We start from the raw sequence: 9337 nt of genomic DNA, 5'->3' as shown, positions 1-9337 counted from the left end.
CACCAGAGGCAATTTGTGGAACTAATAAACGGTGGTGCAAGAGCTCCCGCTGACCCATTCTATATTCCGCCCACTCCTATTCAAGAGTGGAGTCTAGAGAATTTTCTTCAACATCATCCAGCTAAATTTTGTGGCAATACCAGTGCCGACGAAGCAGACCAATGGTTTAGAGATATGGAGAGAATTTTCAATGCCAAAAACTGCCCAGACGATAATAGATTGGCTTATACTGAATATTTGTTGTCAGGAGAAGCCAGTCATTGGTGGACCAGTACGAGAACACTGTTGGAAAGGAGTGGTAAACCGATCACTTGGAACTTATTCCAGAATAAGTTCTATGCTGAGTACTTTCCGGACAGTGTAAGGTATACCAAGGAAGTAGAATTTCTCCAGTTAGTGCAAAGGGGAATGATTGTGACAGAATATGCCGATAAATTAAGCATCTTAGTCGCTTCCATACTCTGGATATGGATGAAGAATGGCAGTGTAGGAAGTTTGAAAATGGACTGAGAGGAGATATCAAATTGCTGGTCAAAGGTTTATGTATCAAGGAGTTTCCTACATTGGTGGAGAGAGCTAAAGTGTTAGAAAAGACAAAGAATGAAATGCAATTTCAGCAGAGACCACCCCAGAGGATTGGTGGACCATCTGGGTCCAAATTCCGGCATGGAGACAGGAGAAAGCCCTATTCTAAACCTCCTTTCCAGGGGCTTAAAGGACCTTCATTTCATCAATCTGGCCAAGCAGGACAACCTGGAGTGGTGAAGTGCTTTAATTGTGGAGGACCACATTATAGGTCCGTTTGCCCTCAGTTAGTTGGTCATATGAAGTGTAATGCCTGCGGGAAGGAGGGACACTTTGCCAGGAATTGTCCCACATCTGGAAGACCAAGGGTTCAGCAACCGACTACTCAGTCTCAACAGACGGCAGATGTCAAACCGCAGGCTGTGGGCAGAGTATATGCAATGACCGGAGCAGAGGCAACTGGGCCAGGTAATCTTATCATCGGCAATTGTTTATTGTTTGGGAAAGCTTGTTGTGTTTTGTTTGATTCTGGAGCTACACACTCCTTTGTGTCTGATGTTTGTGTGCGAGAGTTGGGATTGCCTGTGAGTGAGCTACAGTATGACCTAATAGTGTCTACTCCGGCTTCGGGTTTAGTTAAGACATCTCTAGCATGTACTAGATGTCCTGTAGTAGTAGAAGGACGTCAGTTTAAAGTTAATCTCATCTGCTTACCTCTACAAGGTTTAGAGGTAATTTTAGGAATGGATTGGCTAACTTCCAATCACATTCTCTTAGACTGTGGTGCAAAGAAATTGTTATTTCCTCAAGAGGAAGAATCGAAGATATTATCTTCGAGGAATCTGTTGCGCGAAGTACAGGAAGGGTCGTGTTGCTTCATTGTGTTGACACACATGGAGATTAACCAGAGTGGAAGGAGCATAGATCACTCAGTGGTAAGTGATTTCATGGATGTGTTTCCTGAAGAAGTACCGGGACTGCCTCCTCAAAGAGAGATCGAGTTCTCAATTGATCTCGTACCAGGCACAGGACCAGTATCAATTGCTCCGTATCGGATGGCTCCAGCTGAATTAGTAGAATTGAAAAAGCAGATAGAAGACTTGCTTGAAAAACAATTTATCAGACCAAGTGTTTCACCTTGGGGTGCGCCAGTGTTGTTGGTCAAGAAGAAGGATGGGAGTTCCAGATTGTGTGTGGATTACAGGCAGCTGAATAAGTTGACTATCAAGAACAAATATCCGTTGCCAAGAATCGACGACTTGATGGATCAGTTATATGGAGCAAAAGTGTTTTCGAAAATTGATCTACGATCAGGTTATCATCAGATTTTAGTAAAGGCAGAGGATGTACAAAAGACTGCTTTCAGGTCCAGATATGGACATTATGAATACGTGGTTATGCCTTTTGGTGTAACCAACGCTCCCGCTGTATTCATGGACTACATGAATAGGATATTCAGACCTTTCTTAGATAAGTTTGTCGTGGTCTTCATAGACGACATTCTTATATACTCCAAGACTCGGGAAGAACACGTGGATCACCTTCGATCAGTTCTTGAGGTGTTAAGAAATAAGAAGTTATACGCCAAGTTGTCCAAATGTGAGTTTTGGATGAAAGAGGTGCAATTTTTGGGACATGTCATATCAGCTGGTGGAATATCTATGGATCCGTCTAAGGTCGAAGCTGTGCTTCAATGGGAGAGACCCAAGTCCGTAACGGAGATTAGGAGCTTCGTAGGATTAGCAGGGTACTACCGTAGATTCATAGAAGGATTCTCCAAGATTGTGTCACCATTGACGCAATTAACTCGTAAAGATCGTCCCTTTGCTTGGACAGACCGATGTGAAGCTAGTTTTCAAGAACTAAAGCAGAGGTTGACAAGTGCTCCTGTATTAGTGATCCCTGACCCAAGAAGACCTTTCGAAGTATATTGTGATGCTTCATATCAAGGACTGGGATGTGTACTTATGCAGGAAAAGAAAGCGGTAGCTTATGCTTCGAGACAACTTAAGAATCATGAGAAGAATTACCCCACTCATGATTTAGAGTTGGCAGCCGTCGTTTTTGCTTTGAAGATTTGGAGGCATTACCTTTATGGCGCACAGTTCCAAGTGTTCAGCGATCATAAAAGTTTGAAATATCTTTTTGATCAAAAGGAATTGAACATGAGACAGAGAAGATGGATGGAGTTTTTGAAGGATTATGAGTTTGAACTTCTATATCATCCCGGTAAGGCTAATGTAGTAGCAGATGCTCTGAGTAGAAAGACGGTGCATGTATCCACTATGATGGTAAGGGAGTTAGAATTGATCGAGAAATTCAGGGATATGAAGTTGTATGTTGAGTTGAAGTCCGATTTCATCAGTTGTAATAACTTAGTGATATCAAGTGATTTGTTGAGTTTGGTCAGAGATAAACAATTATTAGATGTCGAGCTACAAAAGACGGTGGGTTTATTGGGTACAGATCAAGCCAGAGAATTTATGTTAGGAGCTGATGGTATTTTGAGATTTAGAGGTAGAGTCTGTATTCCAGATGATATTGAGCTGAAAAAGTTGATTCTCGAAGAAGGACATAAAAGTCGTCTTAGCATGCATCCTGGTATGACCAAGATGTATCAAGATCTCAAGGAGTCTTTCTGGTGGTCTGGAATGAAGAGAGATGTGGCACAATTTGTATCAACATGTTTGACATGTCAAAAGGCTAAAGTGGAACATCAACGACCTGGGGGTATATTGCAACCGCTTGAGGTACCTGAGTGGAAATGGGATAGTATTGCCATGGATTTTGTAACACATTTACCACGGACAGGAAAGGGGCATGATGCTATCTGGGTTGTGATAGATAGGTTGACAAAGAGCGCTCACTTCTTGGCGATGAATCTGAGGATGTCTATGGTGAAGCTTGCCCAACTGTATATAAAAGAAGTGGTGAGACTACATGGAATACCATCGAGCATAGTGTCAGACAGGGATCCGTGATTTACATCGAAATTCTGGCAGTCTTTACAACGTGAGTTGGGTAGCAAATTACACATGAGCTCTGCGTATCATCCACAAACTGATGGACAGTCTGAGAGGACGATTCAATCCTTAGAAGACCTGTTGAGGACTTGTGTTTTAGATCACTTGGGTATTTGGGATGAGGTCTTACCATTGATTGAATTCACTTACAACAACAGCTATCATGCAAGCATTGGCATGGCACCATATGAAGCACTGTATGGTAGGAGATGTAAGACACCCCTATGTTGGTACCAAGAAGGAGAAACAGTGATGTTAGGACCAGAATTGATTCAGCAAACAACAGAAAAGGTGAAACTGATACAGGAAAGGATGAAGGCATCACAAAGCAGACAGAAGTCTTATGCAGACCATAGGCGAAGGCCTCTTGAGTTTGAAGTGGGAAGTCACGTGTTTCTACGAGTTTCTCAGATGACTGGAGTAGGGAGAGCTATCAGATCCAAGAAGTTATCTCCGAAGTTTCTTGGTCCATTCCAAGTTATCAAGAGAATTGGACCGGTAGCATATGAGATTGCACTACCTCCTCAACTGGCAAACTTGCACAATGTATTTCACGTATCTCAATTGAGGAAATATGTGTCAAGTCCTGATCATGTACTCGAAGTGGATGACGTTCAAGTCAGAGAAGATTTGTCATTAGACGCAAAACCAGTACGGATTCTTGATGTTCAGGCGAAGCAACTAAGAGGAAAGGATATTCGTACAGTCAAAGTATTGTGGAATGAGAAGACCCAAGAAATGACTTGGGAATTGGAAGAAGAAATGAAGAACTTCTATCCTCATTTATTTGATTAAAGAGTGTATTTTTCGAGGACGAAAAATTTTAAAGGTGGGGAGAATGTAAGACCCTGAAAAATTAAAGGAAAATGTGAATCTCGGGTCATTAGTAGAGTAAGAAAACCAAAAATGTATCAAGTTGTAACAAAAGTTAAAGTTTATATGCAAAATACAATGCTGTCAACTTTGACATGGTTTGGTATTTTAATTATAATTAATTGTACAAATTAGATATTAAGTTGATTCTTTTTCCATTAGAAAGTAGACTCGAATAGTTTCGATTCGAGTACTTATACGCGTAATTCCGACATCGGGAAGGGGTTCAACCGGACTGGCAAAGTTGTCAAAATCAGACTCACTCGCTGTACTCGTTTTGGACGCGTTTTGAACGCGTTTTGGACGCGTTTTGAACGCGTTTTGACTCAGTAAACGCGTTTTACTATTTAAACACGTTTTTCTGGTTATTTAAGAGGATTTTGGGGCTGAGAGAATTCCTAAGTTGAATCTGAGAACTGTTACCTAAAAGCATTGGACCAGAGAAGTTTTAGAGCTAAGTTTGGAGCCACGAGAAGGAATTCTAAGGCAGAGGAACGTCGGGGAACCGTTTGAAAGCAAGCTTAGGAGAAAACCGTAAGGGGAGCTAACCTTGAGTCTTTTTGTTTCTGTATGATTTTAAATTTGGTATATGTTTAGGATTTTGATTCTCTTTATGATTTTAGAATGAAATTCTACTTCTATTGTATCTTTTGAATTGATGTACGGTTTGGAATTGGGATATGTTTCTGTTTTGATGGTTTTGAAGAGATCTTGTTCATATTAAGCATTTTGAATCAGTGGAAGTTTTTAGGTATACGTATAGATCGAAGATTTTGAATCTGTTTATGGATTTAAAAGGAGACTAGGTCTTGATCGGAAATTTTGGATTGTACTAATTATCCGCTGCCTTTTTAATTATATGTTTAGTTTAGATGTTTATAAGATTTGGATGAATATGGGTTGTTGATGGGAGATAAGTTTTTGGATGTCTAGAAAATCTGTATGATGGAAGGAATAGTCGTTATAGTCCGGGAAGTGAATTTTCGTAATTTTGGAATAGTAAATTCGCTTGAGTGAATGAGTTAACTCGCTGAAGCGAGTTATGCGTAACAAATTTAGTGTTTTGATATTTTTGACGTTTTGGGAGTTTTGGATGTCCGTTTTAGACGTTCTTTAGGTCGATATGGGGGGTTTTTGACCCTTCCAGAGCCATTGGTGAGGGTATCCAAGCTGTTTGAACTACTTAATGGTTCAAATTAATAGACCATAAAGAGTTATGTGTTAATAAGTGATGTTTCTGTGAGGATGTGGAATGTCTGAGTATGTGAGAATTATTTTCTTGAGATATGACTAAAGATGATAATATGTTGACATGTGTATTTATGAATGGAAAGTGTATACTAGAGTTCCAAGGAGGAACTCCTTATTGATTTTGTGTCAAGTACTGTACGTATGAATATAGGAACTCCGACTTAGGGGTTCATTCTTATGCTCTCAATAGTCTCGATCTCACTTAGAGAGAAAGCTATGTGGTGGAGAGTGGAAAATCCTTACCGAAGATCCACAGTGTGAGTGGACAGAGTAGGAAGGATGTAGCTTCAGTGGTGATATTCATATCCGAAGATCCAGTTTGGAGGACAGAGTAGGATAGAATAATTGAGCTAGCGAATAAGTACATCCATGTCCGAAGATCCAGTTTGGGGACAGAGTAGGATAGGATGTAGTTGAGTAAAAGTACCACTGCAAGTGTAGAACTAGCTAAGAGTTCAATATTCATACGATTGTCCGAATGAATGGAGTTTACGAATGATAATGGTATGTTTATTATATTATTGAGTAATTTAACTTATAAGATGGAAGTTTGGTTATTAATTTAATTTACCATGATGTTTTGTATTGCATTAGCTCACCCTTGCTTTGTCTGTTGTTTGGTTGTTATTTGATGTTATGTATTTGATTGGCGATGATCATCCGGTGGATGAGAGCAGAAGTCGGTGATATGCCGGTGGAGCAAGCCTTAGATGGAGGATCGACTGAAGAATAGTTTTAATAATGAAACCTATGTTTTTATTTCTGTTTTAAGGTGTGGAGTGTAATTAGTTTGAATTAACAGTGAGGGTTTGTATAATAATGAGGAAAAACTCTTATTCCTCCTTCTATCAACTGTTCTATTGTATCAATGATGTAAGAACTCTATTATAGTTTGATGCTATAATTATGGGGATGTTACATAGATACTCTTCTTATGTTTAGTGCTGTTCCTGCCCTTGGTTTCAACCTTAGGCTAGTGGCCGCCGCCCACTTGCTTAGGCCAGTGGCCCTTGTGAGTTACCAAATTATCATAGCCTTATAGGCCAACGACACCGAAAATAACATCTAACAATAATCAAATACCAATGTCGGAGCAGAAAATGCCTATTTTTCAATTACTTATATGTACATTCATATTCATAAAAATCTTTCATGATTATCTTTTATTAATATATTCAAACCAAAGTATCATGGAATAAATAGAATATCACAGTAAATGCGCAACGAGTATTTAAGAAGTGTTACTCATTTTTGTTTTCTGTACCATGTTTTTCCGTAATATCTGTAAACCTTAAAAAACATGACAGAGTTTGTTAATTATAACTAATCTTGGAATACTGAGAAAAACTTTTGAACGCGTGTCGGATATAACCAAGTTGGAAAACGACTGTAACTTGGGACGTTCTAGGTTTGTTTGAATAGAAAATATAGTAGAAAAGACAGAAAGAATACATAGAGGATGAAGGGTGGGAGTGAAAGGAAGATTAGAAAAAGAAGAATTGGAAAGGGTCATATGAAGACTTTTAGTCTTTGAGAATGAGAAGGTATTAGATTACTTCCAGAAGCATATATATATATATATATATATATATATATATATATATATTGTCTAAGGGGGGTTTCAAGGTCACCGCGTCCATAACTATGGATCTGATCTGAGTCTCATTAAAAATCACATTTTCTGAGTAAGCATGTATCCATGCTGACCAGGTGCTGATATGCTCGAATACTCCCCATGCTAGATTCATTCTCTTAAAAAAGTGCCACTTAGCTTCAATGTTACGCTCACAGTAACTCCACAATGCCAACCATAACATAAGAAATCACATTCCATGTGTTAATTAACGTCACCTAAGTTAGGTTCTTATCACTGTAATGGGACCACTTGGTTGCAGACACTATTTTTTAACGTCTTAAATTTATAACCATACGATATCATATTTCAATTAATAAACTTAACCATGTACTATAGTCAAATCATTCTTTTTTTGGCCATATAAATAATGGCCCACTTTCTGATTACGACCATCCAAACTTATAATCAGCACCAACAATCAATTCACCAGCTCCATTTAGTATATAAAGTATATTCCTTCGCGGATTCATACTTACATATATATTTCACTGTTGTTAATTTTCAACAGATTTTTTTTATCAACTTGTTAGATTTCACATTCTTTCTTTTAAACCCTTCAAACCAATCTTATATCTTCCCTTTCTTCCTTTCATTTAATCAATAACACTTTGACACATAAAGATTGCTATTTGTTTTACTATATATATAGACTTTCTCAACTACGGTTTGAAGTTACTTATCTAGATCATTCATGTACATTGTCTAAATTATGAAAACTAAAGTATAAATAGCAATACCATAAAAAAATAAGGGTATGTGGGCAAATGTTCCATATAAACTTTCTTAAAAAGTAAAATAAGAAACAAATATTTTTTCTATGAACTAACTAATTTATAAACATTAAAAAGTGAAAAATAAGATATATATATATATATAAATTAATTTTAGCTTAAGAAAAAAGTTATTTATTTATTTTACTGAAAGTAGATATGAAGATATTTTTTTATCAAAATGAGTTGCCAAAAGGAATTCGTGTTTCATGTTAGTCGTGGTTACTGACTGACCTGAGCTCAGACATCATTTATTCCTTTTCAAATAAAAATTTGAATAATACAACAATAATACTGATGCTCTTCGTTAAAGGGAACTTTTCCTCCCTCCTTTTGTTTCAAAATTGAAGAAATAAAATATATATTGCGTTAATTAAGAATATGGTCAAAATATTCCTTGTAGAATTAAATAAATATTTCTTTCTGAATGAAATTTTAAGAATAAGTTAGGTCAAGTCATTTTTTAAAACATCGTTCTTTTAGTTAAAGAAACAGGAAAAAATGAGGAGAAAACTTCCTTTCACTTGGTTCCGAATTTCTTTCATTCACATGTCACCAGGTTAAGAGAATTGATACTTTCAATAATTTTGTTAGAAAAAATATATTTTTACACAAATTTTGTTATAATAGTTTAATGTAATATATGTACCTTTTTTTATTAATGTATTATTTATTTGTTATTATACTGAGGTATTCTAAATTTAATAGAAAAATAATGTATATATTATATTAAAATGTTGTAAAAAATTTTGTATTAACCTATATATCATTTTCCATTTTGTTATTTTGAATCTTATTTTTATTTGTTCCCTTATAAATCAGCAATGACATACGATACACACATTTTAAAACTAGAGTAACTAAACAAATTGAGCACCTTCGACAATTTTTAGCATCTTTGGAACAATTAATTATATGCATCATTATTAATGTTTTAATTAATTATAATTAGTTTTATTTAGATAAATTTCCTAAAAAAGATTTTGAGATAATTAACTTTGTTTTGTTGTTTAAATCAGCTTTTGTATAAAAAGGAAAAAATATCAAAAAAGAATCATGAATTTAAAAATAAAACCATGGTAACACATTTATTATTATTATTATTTTTCTAAATATCAACTGCAACACATTAAACTTGTTTTATAAACGACATATTTTGCATTAAAAAAAACTGAAAATGAAAGCACTAAGACTATTAATGAGAAAAACAAACAGAACTTAAAAAATTTGATGCGCTGCAATCAACTTCTCAGTCCATA

The sequence above is a fragment of the Vigna angularis genome, chromosome 1 (assembly GCF_016808095.1).
Source record: "Vigna angularis cultivar LongXiaoDou No.4 chromosome 1, ASM1680809v1, whole genome shotgun sequence".
Taxonomy (NCBI): domain Eukaryota; kingdom Viridiplantae; phylum Streptophyta; class Magnoliopsida; order Fabales; family Fabaceae; genus Vigna; species Vigna angularis.
The sequence above is the reverse complement of the archived record's forward strand: the minus strand, read 5'-3'. Positions refer to the sequence as shown.